Source organism: Caretta caretta, chromosome 1 (genome assembly GCF_965140235.1).
Source record: "Caretta caretta isolate rCarCar2 chromosome 1, rCarCar1.hap1, whole genome shotgun sequence".
Lineage (NCBI taxonomy): Eukaryota > Metazoa > Chordata > Testudines > Cheloniidae > Caretta > Caretta caretta.
The window spans coordinates 339,574,379-339,594,513 of NC_134206.1; the positions used below are offsets into that span (position 1 = coordinate 339,574,379).

Below are 20,135 nucleotides of genomic sequence, written 5' to 3' on the forward strand. Positions count from 1 at the left end.
TGCCCAAAAGTTAGATGGTGCCATGTTTCCTTGTGACTCCCATCTGATGTAGATCATAGGTCATCCAAATAGCAAATGAGACATAGTCATTCCCTGTGTACACAATACCAGAATGAAGCCAGTGGGAAAATGCTTTTTCGCAAATAGTGTTGGAGTGCTGCCATGGATTATGCAAAGCAAGTTGTTGAGCTGTTCGTTGGTCTTATGGGAGCCAACCAGAATCATCCCCTGGAAAAAGGCCTCTCCCTCATTGCTCTGGTACAGTTCCCTTCACACCCTAGCAATTTGTCCCAATTTCTGTTCCCTTCAGTGCCTGAAGACCCAGCTCCCTGCACCTCCCTATTCTCCCCTCCTCATTGCCTCAGCACCAGCAGGGGGAAGCACTGAGAATACAGCATAGAGCAGTGGTTCTCAAACTTTTGTACTGGTGACCCCTTTCACAAAGCAAGCCTCTGAGGGTGACCACCCCCCCTTATAAATTAACAGTTTTTTACATATTTAATACCATTATAAATGCTGGAGGCAAAGCGGGGTTGGGGTGGAGGTTGACAGCTTGTGACCCTGCCCCTGTAATAGCCTTGTGACCCCCTGAGGGCTCCCAACCCCCAGTTTGAGAACCCCTAGCATAGACAGCCTCCCTCCTTTCAGCCCCAGTTCTTGGACCTACAGTAGCCGGGAGCAGCATTTGCAGGGTTGGTCCTGCTCAGCTTCTGCAGCTGTGGACTGGAGCATGCCCAGTCATGCTGTGGAGATGGTGTATGCACAATCCAGTCTGCACATCTCAGCGGTGGGGGGATGAAGCACACTTAGTCACTGAAGCAATGACTCACTCCCAGGTGAGTGCCCCCTGGGCTGGGTTATAAGGTCATATTTTCTCTCTCTCTCTTTCTAACCCCCATCCCCAATGACTGATTAAGCATTGTATACAAAGTGAAGAAGCTTCAATAGGCAAGACTGAGATACCCCATAGCTCAGTGGTTAGGGCACTCTTGTGGGAGAAGAGAAACTTCAGTTCAAGTCCCTGCTCCACATCAGAGGAGGAATGTGTACCATAACTGCCCACTGCGGGGAGTGCTATAACCGGCAGGCTATTGGACGTAAGTGGGAGAACCACCTCCTCCAGCTGTGTTTTGTGCAGGACCTGATCCATTAGACATGTTTTGAGGCCACCTAAGAGCACATCCACTGGATGGGGCCCCACTGGTGAGACAGCTGGGGGAATGCCTACTATGTGACTCCCCCCCAGGAGTTAGGCACTGAACTACAGGATTTAAGAGGCTGAGTGCATCCCCACTGGCAGAAATTTAGGCATCTGGAGGACCTTACTGGTGGAAACTTAGAGGCCGGGGGATTTTTAGGTACCTATAGGGTTAGGCAGCAGCCTTGAAGCTGTCAGTGTCCACGTGGTGGTGTCAGGTGCCTAAATATCTTTGAGGATCCAGCCCTTCGTGCCTCAGTTCCTTTATGTAAAATGGGGATAATAGCACATCTCCCCCAGGGGTGATGTGGGGATAGGTCTTTTAAAGATCGTGAGGTGCTCGTATAAGTACCTCAGATAGGCAATAGGTAGTAAAGGTGTGAGAGCACAGCCGCATGGGGGGTCGTCGCCATTCAGAAACAGCTGCTGCTGTTTCCACTGCTCTTACCTGGGAGTGTCGTGCTTATAAATGACATCCGAGTCCAGTGCAGGTTGACTAGGGCCTGGTCTACGTTACCAAGTTTTGCCAGTATAGCTGTGTCAGCTAGGAGTGTGTGGGGAAAAAAATCACAGGCCCTCGGCTCGCTTAGGTGGTTCCCTGCTCATCTGGCTGGCTTCTGAGGAGCCCCTTTCCCAGGGTATGTCTACACTGCAATTAAGCATCTGTAGCTGACCTGTGTCAACTGACTTGGGCTTATGGGGCTCGGACTACTGGGTTGTAAAACTGCAGTGTAGACATTCAGGCTTTGGCTGGAGCCTGAGCTCCAGCAACCCGCAAAGGGGGAAGGTCCCAGAGTCCAGGTTCCAAACATCTATGCTGCAATTTTGCAGTCCTGCAGCCTGAGCCCTGCAAACCTGAGCCAGCTGACATGGGCCTGCCACAAGTATTTAACTGCAGTGTAGACGTACCCTCAAGCGCCTAACTCTCCATGTGCATTGTATTACTCCTGGGGGAATTCTGCGCACAACATTTTAAAATTCTGCAAATTTTATTTGTCAAAATAACAATATAATCCTGCCCGTTTCAATTATTTTGGTAACTTATTTCAAAATACCTGTCAACAAATATGTACAATACAGACAAAAAAAAGATTCAGGAAATGTTTTTTGACAAAGAGATTCCTTACTAGGCATATTAATGCAGATATTTGAGTAATAATTTACTTAACCTACAACGTTTACAGAAATGTGTTTCCTGGACTCCCCAGAAGCAGTGCAAAGGCTTGGAGGTGTCAGGAGGAGCTGAGGGAAAGGGAAGTAATTGCTGGGAAAGAGCCTGGGAGTGAACCTGGAGGACTGTTGGACGTGGTAGGAGAAGTACAGAACAAGGGGGTTTTTTTTGGGAGGGGGATTGTTAGGGAGGTGGGGGAACCATGCAGACCCTGGCTGACCCCTAACCTCTCCCATTCAGTCAGGCACATCTGCCCCCTCCCCATGTGTCCCTGCACCCCCTACCCCTGTCCTCATCCATCCCTGCACCACCTCATTCCCATGTGTTCCTGCACCCCACTCAGCTACCCTCTTCCTCATTCCCTTGTGCCCCTGCACTACCCTTTGTGGGGACTGACCGGTATAGATTTAATTTGTTTTGTTTGATTATGTTTATGTATAAATGAAGATAAGGTATGTAGATTATGAAGTAGCCTTGTTATTCAGTAGAGATTAAACTGCATTAATTATTAGTTATTATTATAAAATGTTATAAAGTTGGTGCTTAAGAATTCAATTTGTTCCTTTTGTTCTTTTCAGCTTGATTGTGGGGGCGGCTGACCCTGTGAAATCCTTGCTGGAAATCCTCAGTGTCTGAATTCTGGCTCTCCATGGACTTTTCTCTAGGAATTGTGTTGAAGTGCTAGGAGAGGAGAGGTAAAGCAAACTCTAGCCCAGCAGTTCTTAACCAGGGGTCTGAGACCCCCTGGGGGGCCGTGAGCTGTCTTGTGGTTGAAGTGCAGGGCCTCAAGCCCTAGCACCCCCATGGATCTGAAACCGGAGCATAGCTGCGGGGAGCTCTGAGCCTGGATGCCCCCTGTGCCCTGAGTCCTGGTGCCCCCCACCAGGCTGAAGCCCCGAGCCCAGGCACCCCTGCGGGGCTGAAGCTGTGAGCAGAGCCATGGGTCTGAAGCCCTGAGCCTGGTGCCCCTGTAGGGCAGAAGCCCAAAGTCCCCCCTGACCCCGCAGCTGAAGCCCCAGCTCTCCCACACCTGGTGGGTGAAGTCCACAGCCTCAACCTCCTCCCCTGCAGCTGAAATCCTGAGCCCTACAGGGGCTAAAGCCTCGAGTCTCCCCACCCCTGGTGGCAGAAGCCAGGAACCCTGAGCATCCCCCCCACCACCTCCCACTGGGCCCTGGAGTTTTTATAGTATGTTGGGGGGGGACCTCAGAAAGAAAACGTTAGAGAACCCCTGCTGTAGCCCACCTAAAACTTACATGAACACAACAGGGATGGAACCATACTCAACGCAAATGTGTTTAAACGTCCATTTGAAATGAATGGGCATGGAAATAGTTTGTACTGTTTGCCCATCTCTAGTTATATGTGTTCAAAGCTTCTTTGCTGACGGTGACAATTTCTTAACAATTTCACCCCAATCCTAAATGTAACAAACCATTTCTCAGGGCATTAGAGAGAAAACCAGACATTCACGACCTTAGTCACCTCACACTTAATGTCAGTCTTACAATGGTATAAATCAGATTGACTTCATGAGAGTTGCTCTTGTTTTATATTGGTTCACAAACTCTATAATTAACTAAATATCTTACGGCTGCAGAATTGGCTAATCTTTCCAAAAATGACTAATCTAGAATCAGTAGAACTGCTGCGATGTCTGAGTGTGTGAAAGTTCTGCACTATTCTGTTTCTTTTGGGTCAGGATCCCCAGTACTGAATAGCAATCCTAACCATCTGCCTATTGGCCTGTTAGCCTCAATCTGACTCAACCACTGAAAGTCAGACTGTACCAGGGACTAACAATTTTTCTCTAAAATGATTTTATCATTTGACTTGAGACGAAAGAGAAAAGTGGTTTAATGCGCAAGTTCCCTCTCCCATCACTGAAGAAATATAGAGAAAGCCATTGGGGAAACAACTGGGGACTGGTATCATTGGCCTGTGAGTGGATCACGTACAGGAACTCATCTGTAACAATAAAATCATAATAAATAGATAAATAGCAGTTTCGGTAAAAATGCCTTTCTTGAGGTCCTTGTTTGGTAGACCTCGGAGTTGATGTTTACTAACTAGCTGTGTCTGAGGCTCACAGCTAAGTGGCAGATCCTATGTATTGCTTGGAATACCTCCAGGGATGAGGATAAAGTTATGTGAAGGAGACTTTGTCCACAAGGTATTGAGAGCTCACAAGTGGAAAAAAATAAGATTCTGTATGAACATGTTCTTGAACTGCATTGATTCAAAATTTCCAGTCCACCATCTCCAAGCTGTAGGCGACCTCCCTCAGGTGAGTTCACAGAACACTGCTATTGCCTCGGGGACTACCTCTCCCCCCGCCCCAACCCCTGGGCAATACTGCCAGAGTTACAATTGGAAGAGGCACTCAGACTAGATTCCCCTTAATTAAAAAGAGAGGGGGGCAGGTCATGGAGCATTCTCTGTGAGGGGCTCTTCACTCTGGAACATGCTTCCCTCTACTCCACTGATCCAAAAAAGCCTGGTTCTACTGCCCTAGTCCAGCAGTTCTCCACCAGGGGTCTGAGGCCCTTGTTATGATTAACGGGATCATGAAACGATTGATTTCATGATTCTAAGGAAAGGAAGCAGCAAGAGCAGCATAATAAAAACAATGGACTTCAAAACAAAAGCAGACTTTCACAAACTCGGAGAACTGGTTAGGTACGGTCCCATAGGAAGAAAATGTAAGGGAAAAAGGAGTTCAGGAGAGCTGTCAGTTTCTCCAAGAGACACTGTTAAAGGCATAACTGCAAACAATCCCAATGCAAAGGAAAGGAACAGACCAATATGGCTCCATCAGGAGCTCTTTAATGACCTGAAAATCAAAAAGGAATCCCACAGAGAGTGAAAACATGGATAGATTGCTAAGGAGGTGTGCAAAAGAATAGCACAAGTATGTAGGAACAACATTAGAAAGGCTCAGGACCGGGTTTACAATGGCACCAATGGTCCACACTAGTAAGGGACTCATAATCCTTCCCCTTACTAAAGTCGAGCAACTGTAGCTAGCTGGCTGAGGTGCGGGACTTAGGGAGGATGGTCTGGGTGCATTTTTCGCTCGGCATCGCATTGCAAACACTCCAGTCCTCCTTCCCTTCCCATCCCTGGAGCAAAGAAGCAGAGGTGGCTGCTGGAGGGGGAGAGAGCAGCAGAGACTGAGTGGCAAACACAGCCGCTCCCCTCGATCCCCAGGACAATGGTGCTGGACCTGGAGAAGGGTAGGTTGGAAGCTGAGGGGGGTGAGATTGTGCCAGCGAGCTCATACGGCTCCTGTCCTCTCACTTGTCTGTGACTGGATAGGCAGAGCCAGCTGCAGGAGGAGACAGTTGCTGTGTGTATGTGGAGCAGGGGCAAGTGCATGTCACGGTTGTTAGTGTACAAATCAGAGCAGGCTGGCGTGTGTGTGTGTGTATGTATGGAGGGAGCGGTGTCTTAAGGGAGGCCTTGGATGACTGTTACTAAATTCGATAGGATTTGTCGGATATTTACTTCCCCAGCTCTTATTTAATAAGAACAGATTTCTTCCCATTCACATTGTTTGCTCTCATTAGCAAATGGGATTTTCTGTTCACTAGATCTTTCTGTCCTGGATTAGATTTCCTGCCTCTTTGAATCCATTAGTTTCTGTATTTTCTGTTCTCCCAGCATGTCCACTGTCTGTCATCTCCTGTTATGTATTTACCTCTTGCCTATTTCACCCTCACACACACCCTCTCCTCTCCAACTCCACCCCCCCTTTATGGCTCTAAATCTGTTGTTAATGGCTAAGAGCTCACAGCTTTGCTAAACTGCTTCACAAAGGGCGTCTTCTTGGCTTATTGTGGAAAAGGATTTACTTTTTAAATGAGGCTGGAAACAAAAGGGGGTCTGTGTATGTAGAAATGAGAGAGCTGACTGCATGCAAGTTTAGATAAACCATTGCTTATTGTCAAGACTTGCTAGAATTTCATTTGGACTCACTTGGGAGCAGGGAGGGAGGCAGTGTTTTCGGCAAGATTGAAAGACTATGGCCGTGTCTACACTACCAAGTTTTGTCGCCAAAACTGCCGTTTGTTGACCCAAACAGTGAGTGCATACACACTGCAAGGTGACTTTTGTTGGGGAGAATGCCCGGTTTTGGCGACAAAATACATCCACCCTCAAGAGGGATTTACGTCTTTTCCCTCCACATTGTTGTCGACAAAGTGCAAGTGTAGACACCATTCTTCATTTCATCGCTTTAATTGATCTCCAGGAGATGTCCCACCATGCCCATCCTGTCCACTCTGGTCAGCAGTTTGAACTCCACTGCCCTGCAGCCAAGTAAACAACTCCCCGTTAGAAGCCCCAGGAATTTTTAAAATTCCATTTCCTGTTTGCTTGGCATGGAGAGGTCTCAACACATCTTCCCAGGTGAGCATAGTAGTTTATTGCACCAAACGCTCTCCCGCATGGACCATTGCAGAGCTGTTGGATCTGCTCAGTACATGGGGAGAGGAGGCTGTGCAGTCCCTGCTGCATTTGAGCCACAGGAATTGGGATATCTGTGGGCAGGTATCTCGAGGCTTGTGCGAAAAGGGCTATGATTGAGATACGCAGCAGTGCAGAGTGAAGATAAAGGAGCTGAGGCAAGTGAACCAAAAGGCAAGGGAGGCAAACCACCACTCAGGTGCTTCACCTAAGACCTGCCGGTTTTATAAGGAGCTGGATACTATCCTTGGTGGCAATCCCACCTCCATTGCCAAGAACCACATGGATACTTTTGGAGGCCACGGAAAGAGGAGTGAACCCAGAGGATGAAGTTATTGATGAAGAGGTGGAGTCAGATCATAGAATCATAAAATATCAGGGTTGGAAGGGATCTCAGGAGGTCATCTAGTCCAACCCCCTGCTCAAAGCAGGACCAATCCCCAATTTTTGCCCCAGATCCCTAAATGGCCCCCTCAAGGATTGGAAGCAACGCTTACATTGATCCACAAGCATTCAGGAGGTGTCAGTGACTCAGAAACAGGTAATGCCCTTTTTTGACAGAGTACCCACTCCTCCATCCCTTTTGCCTATTCAATCCTTCCTAAATAGCTTATAACAAGTGATTTTAACATTCCAGTCATGCCAGTCTTCCCACCACAGCTCAGTAATACCAACTAAGTCCAGTTTATGCTCGTAAACAAACAATTCCAATTTCTCTTGCTTATTATCCAGGCTCCCAGCATTAGTGTATAGACAGGTGAATGCAGGCCTGGTGGTGAAAAAACTCTGCCGAAGAGGGCAAGGTAGAATGGCTCAGGTTGACTTGGAACCCCTCACTCTGCCTAGGGGGCCTGGAACTGGCCAGAGCAGCCCAGAAATTGGAGCAATCCAGCCAGGAACTTAAAGTTGCTTCTGCTTGGTGAAATCCTTGGGAGTGAATCTGCCATGTGGCACAGCTGCCCCTACAGGCTCAGGGGTACAGTCACCTCACCTCAACCAAGGCCAGCAGGGCAATATAATTAGATGTAGTTCCACAGAGTTTTTAATTGGTTGGTAAACTTTGTTGGGTTCTTCAGGAGCTTTTAGTCAAAAAATGTTATGTCAATGTCAGTCATTATCATTATCACTAACTTTCAGAGCCCTGGCAAAATGCCATCAAAGGCCTTGCGGGGTTACTTTTGCCATGATGAGAGTGGGAGCAGAGTCTGAATGAATTCTCTGCTGACATCTAGTGATGAGCTGTGGAAGAGGACTTCAGGAGCTGATCTTGTTTGCATGGGCACACCCACCCTGCGTAGGTGCTCAGCACGATGGGATTGCTTGCCCAAATGATCTCTTTTGGCCAGTTTTGGATCCCCAGTCTCCTTGTTATTGGGGCAGGATTAATAAGGGGTTGTTATCCTTGTTGTGTGAATCGAGGGTAGCAGAACTATACCTGGCATAGCCTGATGGAAGGACTCACCCTCAACTAAAATGACACTCGCTAGGCAGGGAGGGGACATGGGCCCCAAATCTGGGGGATAGGGGTTGGCAGGCACTTATATTTTTTTGTGGTGAGGGCCCTGTTTAAGGGTTGTAGATACACAGTGGAGAGAAAAAGGTCAAATAGTAATAACAGAGCTAATTTAGACTCAACTGAGAGTCTTGTTACACATTACAGAGTTGAAATCACTGATATCTAGGTCTAAGTATTAGACCTGCTTTGGGACAGTGTCTCTGATGCAAGAGGCTGCCCAGTGTGCACCAGCAGTCAGGCTCCCCAACTAACAGCTGAAATCAATGAGAGCTGTGTAAGCGGTAGCCCCTGAAGACATCTTGGTGAGCAGCATGGCTGAAGGAGAGACTTGGCAAGTGGCCAGCAGGGTGGTTGGTGGAGAGGGTCAGAGCAGAGCCCTGTAGAGAGTGAGTGCCTGAGCAGTGGAATGAGTAAGGTGCCTCCTTACCCTCCACCCCAGGGTGGGAGGTAAACTCTGCAGATGCACCTCTGAATTCTGGGTCTGCACTGACCCAGGACAGCAACTGTGACTGGGGTACAGAGAAGGGACAGGCATATTAAAGGGATTTTTGGGTTCCTGGACTTCTGAACCTGAGGGGAAAAGGACCACTGCCCAACTTACTTGGAGGTGGGTCTTTTGCTCATGGTTTATGTTTATGAACCCTAGTTGTGGTGTTTTCCCAAATTAATGCCAAGTTACTTCCCTCCTTTTAGTAAAAGTTTTTTTTTTACACTCAGACTCTGTGCTTGCGAGAGGGGAAGTATTGCCTCTTAAAGGTGCCCAGGGGGTTGTATGTAATTGTCCCAGGTCACTGAAGCTCGAGCTGGTTTTGTGTTGTATTGTTGAAAAGGAGCCCCTAGCTACTGAACCCCGCCCTTGTTGCTGCCAACTCTGATGGGCAGAAGGGTTACAACGGAATACAATTGTTTATCAGTTCTCAGTAGATAATGAGCCCAAACCACAAAGTTTGGAGCTGAATTTCCCAATAGCTTGAACTGTTCAGATCACAGGCTTTGGTTCAGGCCATTATAGGCCCGCTGGCTTCCAGATCAAACTATCCAAGGGCTAGGGATGTTCAGATAGGGAGTTTAGATACAGTCCCATTTCTGGTTGTCAGTAAAATTACAAGGCCAAATTCTCTCAAGTTATGCCATAACCAGTCCATTGGCTTCAGTGCAATTGCACCAGTGTTAAGAGGTTAGGCCATACCATTTATTTACTGATTACATATTAAATACATGTAAATAAATACGGAGTTGAAAACAGACTGTCCCCAATAGACAGTTGTATATTTCACCTGATAGAATCTGAACTGCTAAAGACAGCTCACTTGTAATGAAAGAGGCTATGCACACTTTTCCCCCATTGATGCTTTTTTAATGAGAAGCTTTGCCAAGCAACAAAACAAAAAGTTCCTGCAATCAGTTTACTTCCACAAACAGCAGATTAAGAACCAGTTCTAAGCTTAGGGATACAAAGAAACTTGCATTCTAACAGCAGGTTTTTGAGGGCGAGTAACAGATGCAAAACCTGCTGTGACTGGATAGATTATTTCAATACAACAGAAAATGATAGTGGGGTAAAAAACTATGCAACAGCCGATTGAAAGGGAAATTTGTTTTTCTTCTCCAAAAATATTACTGATAGTTACTCATTTTTGACCCAGAGCAGTTAACTAAAGTTTGGGGCCGTGCAGATTGATTCCATTAGGAGGATAAATTGATGATGAAGTCATCTGTCCTTGATACAACCCTGTTGATTTTTAGAGTGTACAAAGTCCTCTTTCCCTGAACACAGGAGGGATTAAACAGAAAACAGTTACTTTGCTTACAGCATCAAGCCTTCTTGCTCACAGCTCCAAGCCTCTTCCAGGCAGCACTCTGCCCAAAAGCTCTGTCATTTAGCGTTTTCTGAAGGTCATGCTACTAATGTTTCTGTTGCTACATCTGGTACTTCCTTCTCTGTCCCTTCTACTGTTTCTCTCACCAAACAATAATCAGCGAAACCCCACTGCTCACATGTGCCTTCGGTTTAGGTGGTGACAATGTGCCTGTTTGGGATGGAGAATCTACCCAGCTACATAAAGGAGCATCTTACAACAATCTGAAATGTAGGGCAGCAGGTACAACACTGCTGTAATGGATTGGGTTTGAAAGTGGGGCATGTAAAACAGACTCCTAAGGAGCTGACACGTATAATTTAACTAACCTGCCAAGTGTGCTGTAGCAGTAAAGAAAGCAAATAGGGTGCATAGGTGCACGCATAAAGGGGGAAGAAAGTCATATGGAAAATCTTAGTGATATGATATATAACTAATATTAAACTCCCTCATCTGCCATGCAGTGGTGTTTTTGGTTACTGTTACCTGAGTTAACAAGAGCCAGAGGGATGATATAGTAAAGGTTCAAAGAAGGGCAATGAGAATGGTTACTATTAGAATATTGAGAATGACTGGCCTTTTACAATGCCACACCCATGCACCAACTCCCTTGTCCCAATTTTGTATAAAAAATTAGTCAGTGGAAGGGGAACTTGTACTTGGATCTCCCACAGCCCAGTCGAATGGAGTCCAGCTCATGTTTTCTGTGGCCTAATGATTTATATTTATGCAAAGTGGAACAGATTCAACAGGCAAGACAGAGAGACCCTGCACCCAAATATCTCATAGCCCCATGCTTAGGGCACTCACCTGAGACCTGGGGTCAAATCCCTACTCCACATGAGGCAGAAGAGGCATTATCCCAGGTCTAGCACTTCCTGGGTAAGTACTCTAATCAGTGGGCCAACAGCAGGCACCGTCTCATATGTTTTGAGAAAGGGCTTAGATACCTACCTCCAGAAGAGGGCTCACAGCTGTGAGTCCTGAACAGATAGAAGCACCCCCAGCAGCCCCGAGTTAGGTGCCTAATTCCCTTTGAGGGATGGGGCGTAGACCACACCCCTTGCCTCAGCATTTCCTGTTGGCTAGTTTAGGTGACTGCCAACTCAGCTTGCTGGCTTCTGTGAATCTCACTCTTAGGTGACTAACTCTCCCTGTGCATTGTATAGGGAGCCTGGGTATTTACTCAGGGCTGTGGATGGCACAAGGCGGCAGGAGTTAGGCGTTGCAACATGGGTTTAAGTCCCCTTTGCAGATCTAGCCCAAAGGGGCAGCTTTGAACTGCCCTCTCTCTCTTTCTTTCAAAGTGTCAAGCTGCCCATTCACCAATCATCTGTGGGCTCTCGGCAACTTTTAACCCATTTTACTCCCAGTCCTGCAAAACTTTAGTAGACAGAACTTCCATGAATTCATTGGCACTACTGGCATGAGTGAAGTGAGCAGGATTTTATTAGAGGTATGGTATGTTAGCCACTACATATGTTAGGCACAGTATACACCTCGTTAATAGAATCATTGAATCATAGAATATCAGGGTTGGAAGGGACCTCAGGAGGTCATCTAGTCCAACCCCCTGCTCAAAGCAGGACCAGTCCTCAACTAAATCATAAATAAATAAATGCTGAATGCTTGATTTTGCGTTTCCCCCCCTTTTTCTATTTCCCCCATTTTTGGTTTTGCATTTTCCCCATTCCCTCCCCCCATTTTTCTAATTTCAAACTTTTTCTCTTCTTCCCCCCCTCCCCCTTTTTGCCATAGAGTGTGATAATATAAACCATGGCCAGGGTAGGATTTTTGCTTTTCTCCTCTGCTTTTTCTGGGTCCCCCCCCGCCCCCCCCACTTCTGCTCTGTAACTTTTCAGAATGGCTCCATGTTTGGAATAGTTACCCAGGGGCCAAAGGGAAAATGAGAGTTGGGCCCAGACCCTCCAAGGTATTTAGGCACCTAACTCCCACTGAAATCACTGGGCCCTTAGCGACCACCTGTGCAGATAACCCCCTCAGCGTAGCTTCAGATATAGCGGGAGGAAGAGTGTTTCTGTCGGTGTAGCTAACATTGTTTGGGGACATAGTTTCCTCCACAGGGAGAACAACTGCTTCCGTCGGTGTACGCTGTGTGTACACTCGGAGACTATGTTGGTAACGGTTCTGTAGTGTAGCCAGAGCCACGCTTTTGTTTTCCCGTTCAGTGATTTTGCCGGAGTTGGAGATGTTTTGAAAAGTTGAAAATAGGTATTATGTGCATGGTTTTAATATGATATATGTGTGTGTGCTGGGACATTATGTTTACTGGGCACAAGCAAACAATATGCATTTTAATACAGCTAAATGTAATGTATACATCTAGGAACAAAGAATGTAGGCCATACCTACAGAATGGGAGACTCTATCCTGGGAAGCAGTGACCCTGAATGAGATCTGGGGGCTATGGTGGATAATCAGCAGAACAGTAGTTCTTTTGGCCAGTGTCACACTGGGAGCTTATGCAATCCTGGGATGTGTGAACAGGGAAATCTCAAGTAGGAGTTGAGAGGTTATTTTACCTCTCTACTGGCACTGATGCAACTGCTACTGAAATACTGTGTACAGTCCTGGTGCCCACAAGTCCAGACAAATGTTGATTAATTGGAGAGGATTCAGAGAAGAGCCATGAGAATGATTCAAGGATTAGAAAACTTATAATGACAGACTCAAGGAGTTCAATCTATTTGGCTTAACAAAAAGAAGGTTAAAGGGTGGCTTGATTACAGGCTATAAGTACCTAGAGAGGGAACAAATATTTAATTTGAGTTCTTCAATCTAGCAGAGAAAGATATAACACAATCCAATGGCTGGAAGTTGAAGCTAAACAAATTCTGACTAGAAATAAGGCGTGGATCTTTAATTGTGAGTGTATTTAACCATTGGCTTTAATCAAAGGTCATGGAGAAAAATTCTGTGGCTAGATTTAGTGATAGTAATAACGAACCTATATTGGATGAAAGATGTTAGATCAGATAGTTCCTGAAGTCTTTACAAGCTTTATTAAATGACTGAATAAAACTATCTACTGCATTATTGCAGTACTGAGCGTGGGGTTTAGAACCCAAACTCTCAAGAAATGCAGAAGTTGAAGCTCCCACAAAAACATTAACTTGCCCACATTGCACATCCTGTGTTAAGTCATGGCATACGTTGAGCAATATACACAGTTATATATTGGTAGGGCAGAAGGAATACACCTGTGCCTAGGGCACAGAATTGGAAGTATGGAGACGTGGGTTCTAACTTCTAATCCTATATCTGCCCTAGGCTTCCTGTGTGACCATGAGCAGCCATGAAAGCCAAGAGTGCTGACTGATTTGGGGCGTCAACCTGGAACACCTTGGGCTTGGTTTTCAGAAGTGCTGAGCACCCATAAGTTCAAGGTGGAGTCAATGGAAATAAGGGTGTGTATGGCTAAATTAACATTTCTGAAATGCATTCTGTTCTCCAATTAGAAAGCAGCTATAGAAGTGCAAAATATTACTCTCTCTCAAAGGTACTGTAACATGGGACATATAAGTATCTGAACACTTCATGATCCTTAACATACTTATCCTGACAACAGCCCTGTGGGTGAGGGAACTGCTATTATCTCCATTTCACTGATGGGGAAACTGAGGCACAGACAGACCAAGTGGCTTGCCCAAGCTCACACAGGAAGTCTGTGGCAGAATAGGGAATCATCCAATCAACTCAGATCTTCTAAGTCCCAGGCTAAACCCCCCAACCACTGGACCATCCTTCCTATCTAATCAAAACAGTATTAAATATGTAATTGAATATAATAAGGGTATTATATTAAACTACATAATTAATAAGAGAAGAGTAGAGAACATTATGGATGTACAATATGGATGAGTTCATTGTTGCAGAAAGCTGAAATTTATCATTTTCTGCAGAGATGACCCAAGCCTGCAGACAGCTTCATCCATGTGAGCATGCTTAGTACAAGCCAAGCCACAAATTTGGGGAGGCAGTTTTTGGTCACAAAAGTGTAACCCTAACATTGCCTTAACAGAGATTTTCACATTTATTTTCTTTTTTTAATTTAAAAAAAGTGAGAAAAAGACTTTAAAATTGAGGAAAAAGTTTGAAAACCCTTGAGGCATCCTAAACTTTTAAGTCCATTAAATTTTTAAAGTAGTACAAGCTTTTAAGTATTTTAAATCCTTTAAATGCATAGGTGCTAAAAGCTCCCTTAAATCCTCGAGATTTAGGAGTGTGAATTAAGGGCCTGGAGGACTGACACAGACACTAGAGCAGCGGTTCTCAAACTGTGGGCCAGGACCCCAAAGTGGGTCACGACCCCCTTTGAATGGGGTTGCCAGGCCTGGCTTAGACTTGGTGGGGCAGTGGGGCTGAAGCCAGAGACCCACTGCCCGGGGCCAAAGCCAAAGCCTGAGGGCTTCAGCCCTGGGTGGTGGGGCTCAGGTTGCAGGCCCCCTGCTTGGGGCTGAAGCTCTTGAGCTTCAGCTTTGGCCCCCCTTCCCAGAGCGGTGGGGCTTGGGCTTTGACCCCCAACTCAGGGAAATGGGGCATGGGCAGGCTCAGGCTTCAGTCCTCCTTCCTGGAGTCATGAAGTAATTTTTGTTGTCAGAAGTGGATCACGGTGCAATGAAGTTTGAAAACCCCTGCACTAGATTGTAGATTATGAGGCAGCCGCTGGGTACTACTTTGAAACCAGGGTTAAAAAAATCCTTCTTGGGGTACTGCTGACTCATCCTACCAGAAATGTCTCATTCTTGGTGCTCATGACAATGCATCTGATGAGCAATTTTCCACCTTTGGAACAGGAAATTTGTTGGTGATTACCTGAAAATGTCCTCTCCAAGTCATAAGGTCCAAAGAACTCTTACAAGGGTTCTTCAGCTTGCTTGAAGTTTAGGGGCAAAGCCAGACCTGCTAGTCATAGGGGAATGCCCTACCTTTTGAAGGTCTCTCCAGTTGAAATAACTACCACAGCCAAGATAATTCAAATCTACTTTCCTAACTTAAAGGTTGTGTTAGCTATATTTTGAGGAAAAAGTACAGCAGACTTTTCTTACTGCAGAGTATAGGAAATTCCCACTAGTGACAACAAACCCAAATTCTTCATTGTCAGTTTTCATCTCTATTCTGAGCGACCTATTTTTCTGCAGCAGTGATTCTCAATCTTTCTAGACTACCATACCCCTTTCAGGAGTCTGATTTGTCTGAGTACCCTAAGATTCACCTCACTTAAAAACTCGAGCTTCGGCTTTCTGCTCTGGGTCCCAGTGAGTCTAACACTCGCCCACAGTTTAAGAACTCCTAATATAGTATATAGAACAGTATAAACATGTCTTTGTATGAAATTTTAGTTTGTACTGACTTTGCCAGTGCTTTTTGTGTAGCTTGTTGTAAAACTAGGCAAATATCTAGATGAGTTGATGTACCCCCTGGAAGATCTCTGTGTGCCCCCAGGGGTACATGTACCCCTGGTTGAGAACCACTGATCTGCAGGGTGGCCCAGATCTGTGGACATTATTACACAAAGGAAATTTTCAGATAAACATGGATAAATATTCCTATTCTTCACACAGCTCCAGCACAATAGGATTTTCATAGCATTGTGCCTCCAGTGTGGGAAGCAGGATCATCCTTTAAATGTGGACATTCCAAACGAGGTATGTTTTATTACTGTATGTGTAACCCTTCTGCCAGGTGGAGTCAGCAGCAAGCAGGGCTGGGTTCAATATTTAGGGGTTCCTTTTCAACAATACAACACAGAACCGGCTCATGCCCCCATCCAGTAACCTGGGAAAATTACACACCACCCCTGGGTGCCTCTGAAGGGAATACTTCCCCTCTCACAAGCACAGAGTCTGACTGTAGAAAAGAAACTTTTAATGAAAGGAGGGAAATCACCCAACATTAATTAGGGAAAATGCCACAAGCAGGATTCATAATCATAAAACTGTGAGCAGGACACCCACCCCAGAGTGCATGGGGCAGCGTCTTCTGCCTCATGTTCTTGAGTTCTACAACCAAAAGTTCCTTTTTTTTGCCCCCCCCCTCCCCTGCTCCCTCACCATACCCCACTCACAGTGGTTGTCCTTTGTAAGTGAGGACCCAGGGTTCAGAGGTGCATCTGTGTGAGTTCACCTGCCACCCAGGGAAGAAGGCACCTTGCTTGCTCCGCCATCTGAGCACTTGCTCTGGCTGGCTGCCCCGCCAGCCGCTACTCCTCGGCGCCTGGCTGCCCTACCAGCCACAATTCCTCTCTGCTGGCTGTGGTTCCTCGCAGCCTGCCTCACCAGCTGCTTGTTGCCTTGCCAGCTACTTGTTAGCCAGCTGTCAGTCAGCTTCTGCTGCCACCTGCCTCTCTGCTGTGACCGCTGCACATCAGTCTCTTGGTAATTTTCAGCTCTTTGCAGGCTAGGCAGAAACACTGCCCCATCTCAAGTGATTTCAGCTCTCAGTGGTTTTTTTAGCTCTTAGCAGGCTGGGCAGAAACACAGTCCCACCTCAACTGATCTCAGCTCTCATTGAGCATTTAAAATAACAAAGAGGCTCCTAATAAAGCCTGTTTAGCTCTTTCTTTGAAAAGTGTGGGGGGGGAATAGGTTAAACCAGTCCAGGAATCCTTAGGGAAAATCCACACCTCCTGCCTGGGACATCTGTTCTCACCCCATCTTACTTTCCTAGGCCTCTGGCATTCGAGCCCCTGGCTTAACTAGGTCCTTTCAGATCAGGGTGATCCCCTTATTTGGGACAGGTTAAGTGCAGTTCTGCTCCCCTTTATTCATACAATAATGACAACAACATTGGTAACAGCATTTTACTACTCCTGCATTCAGTACGAAAGTGATTTGTCATCCAACACCAGCCAAAGTTGATTACTTTGAGCAACACCACTCCTTCTGCTGGATAGCTAAGCAGAGTAGGTGTGTTCTTGTAAACACAGTTTGCTCCTGAAGTCTCTCCCCATCCCAGCTAGCTGTCAGGGGAGAATTCGTTCAGACCCTGCTTACATCCATGGGACAAACAGAACTGCCTATTAATAAGTTTACTTGACACTTCTCACTGTAAAGCCCTGTTTTCAGTTGCTTATAACTTTGCCAAACTAACTATTTGGGCTGATATTTATATACCTCAGGCTGAAATACATATATTAAATTTCTGCCAAAATGAGGATAGGGTAAAATACATTGTTTTACCCATGGTAAGATATTCTAGTGACCTTGTCTTTGAAAAGCTCTGCTTTGAAGCAGAGAGATGTGAAACTTGGCAGGGGGTGGCCTGTGTAAGGGATAGCCCATCCCTGTGAAAATCAGCTCAAATTTAGCCAAGTTATAACCTTTTGAAAAAAAAAATTGCAATTTGTGCTTGCTCATTAGAAATTTCTTCAATTTTAGCAGCTAAGATCTCTGAAGATTACATCCTCACAGAGCATGCTTGAACCTATCATAGTTCAAAGAAAAGGAGTACTTGTGGCACCTTAGAAACTAACCAATTTATTTGAGCATAAGCTTTCGTGAGCTACAGCTCACTTCATCAGATGAAGGTGTAGCTGTCGCTCACGAAAGCTCATGCTCAAATAAATTGGTTAGTCTCTAAGGTGCCACAAGTTCTCCTTTTCTTTTTGCGAATACAGACTAACACGGCTGTTACTCTGAAACCTATCATAGGTCAGATTGCTGACTAGACTGTGCATGTCCCATCCACACAGAGCGAGAAATCAGGCTTCAGCCCAGAGCTACAGGAGCAAAGCTGGACTTTCCCCATAATGGCTGCTCCAGACTGGGGTAGGGCCAAGCTCTGGAAATGAGAGCAGGGAGCTTGTCTCTTCTGTGCCCTCAATGATCCCCCTGTTGCAATCCATTCAGCATGGAGGAGGAAACTACCCAATTTGAATGCAGATGGAACAAAAGCCAGACCAGGGGAGTGAAAGGAGTAGGTTGGGACAAGGAATGTGGTGAGACTGGGTGTGACGTTATCTGATTAGAGTATGACCATGCAAATCATTGTTGCTACCACTGCTATATAATTGCAACAAATCTTACATAAAGTGCGACACATGGCTAGAAAGGGTTAAGCATTCTGCAGGATAAATGACCCAGATTCAACTTTTAGAGACATGTCAGAAAAGTATGTAAATGGTAATTAGGGCCATTCCATGTTAGATAGACTAGAACTTTGAAGTGCATACCTTGTATTGTTAGAGAATTAGAGGTGATACTAATTGTATGTATTTACTTATATCTTGTTAGATGTTAGTTCCTGTCTGTCTATTGATTGATTCTATTCAAAGATTGATTCAAAGATCAAAAAGGAATATTAACAGTTTAATGAATCCTGGGTGAAATAATGTCATTGTCTATATGTCTCTTTAAAGTTTGTGATAAACTGCCTAATGGATAAATTGCCTTATGTTAATCCATGAAGCTAATTACTGGTAATGCTTAGGAAATAGATCTACTTCAAAGTCTCAATAATTGCCTATTGTTCACCTAAGGATTCTGACCTGTCAAAAGAAAGCCTGGAACTGTATAAAAACACCTTGAGTCCTGATCCTTGTCATCTCAGATCTGCTTAATGCTTCATGCAGGGGAATCTTAAACCATAAGGCCGAGATCTCCAGACCTAATCTGGATCACCCTGAATATGAACATTGGACTATAACCTATGGATTAATTCTAAAAGAACTCTTTGCAACTACAAAACTCACCATCTCTACTATGAATCTAATCTCAAAACTGTACTCATGTCTATATGTGTAGTGATCTTTTAACCAATAATCTCTCTTTTCTTTTTTAATAAATTTTAGTTTAGTTAATAAGAATTGGCTGTAAGCGTGTATTTGGGTAAGAGCTAGAATATTCATTAACCTGGGAGGTAATGTGTCCAATCCTTTGGGATTGGTAGAACTTTCTTATATGATGATTAAGATTTTCAGTAATCCTCATCGTATTTGACTTGGCTGTCTGGGTGGAGGCCTAAGGTTGGGTTGCTTTAATGGAACTGTGTTGTTGGCTTCTGGGTAACCAGTGAGGTATTATAGAAGCTGTTTGTGCTGGTTTGGTAAATCTAAGTATTGGAATATCCACCAGCTTTGGGGATTGTCTGCCCCATTCTTGCAGTTCATCCTAATTGAGTAACTCCAGTGTGGCTCCCTGGGACTCCAGTCACTCTGGGACTGGAGGGTGGGAGAAAAACTGTGACTGGCTCGGCAAGGAAACTGGGATTGACTAGATAAGGAAAGGGAGGAATGACTGACTGGGAGCAGGAGGGTAGGGGAGACTGGGACTGGTTGGACAAGGTGACTGGGATCCAGAAGGGGGAGACTAGACCTCAGAGCCAGTGAGGGAAATGTGAGGCAACTGGGACCCAGGCAACTGGGATGCCGGGAGACACTGAAATCAGACAAGGAGCTGGAGGCAGGGGAAGAGACTAACCCTGGCTGGACAAAGAAATGGGGATTGAAACCAGCTTGGGGGTCAGAATGGGAGTGGGATGGAAGGGAGACAGATCTGACAAGGAACTGGGGTGCAGAGAGCTCGGGGTGGGACTGGCTGGGCAAAAAGACTGGGACAAGGAGCTGGAGAAGAGGTGGGGGATGACATTGAGACTGGATGAGCATTTTAGGGAGGAAGACTAGGATTATGAGTTTGGAGGGAAGGGAGGGGAGAGAGATTGGACAAGAAGCCTGGAGAGGGAAAGTGGCACTGTCTGGGCAAGGAGATTGGGGCCAAGTAATAGAGGAAGGAGCGACAAGCTGCACAAGGAGACTGGGATAGGGGGTGAGGAGAAGGAAAGACAGAATGGGGGAGCGGGGGGGACATTAGAGGTTAGAGAGTGAGTCCAGAGGGAAAGAATAGGACTGGCTGGGCAAGGAGACTGGGATTGCAATGAGAAGCCTGAGAAATAGAGACTGAGACT

The 20,135-nt window shown here is 45.7% G+C and overlaps 1 long non-coding RNA gene across 2 annotated transcripts; it reads left to right on the forward strand.

Moving 5' to 3' along the window:
- Positions 1-2,577: 2,577 nt before the first annotated feature.
- LOC125630511 (uncharacterized) lies at positions 2,578-19,171 on the forward strand. 2 transcript variants are annotated; one of them, XR_012666598.1, is made up of 4 exons: positions 2,578-3,064; positions 13,503-13,639; positions 15,797-15,880; positions 18,712-19,171. It is a non-coding gene; the product is annotated as an uncharacterized LOC125630511 (long non-coding RNA). The 2 variants fall into 2 exon arrangements; XR_012666599.1 differs by lacking the exon at positions 2,578-3,064 and adding an exon at positions 5,312-5,605.
- Positions 19,172-20,135: the final 964 nt, after the last annotated feature.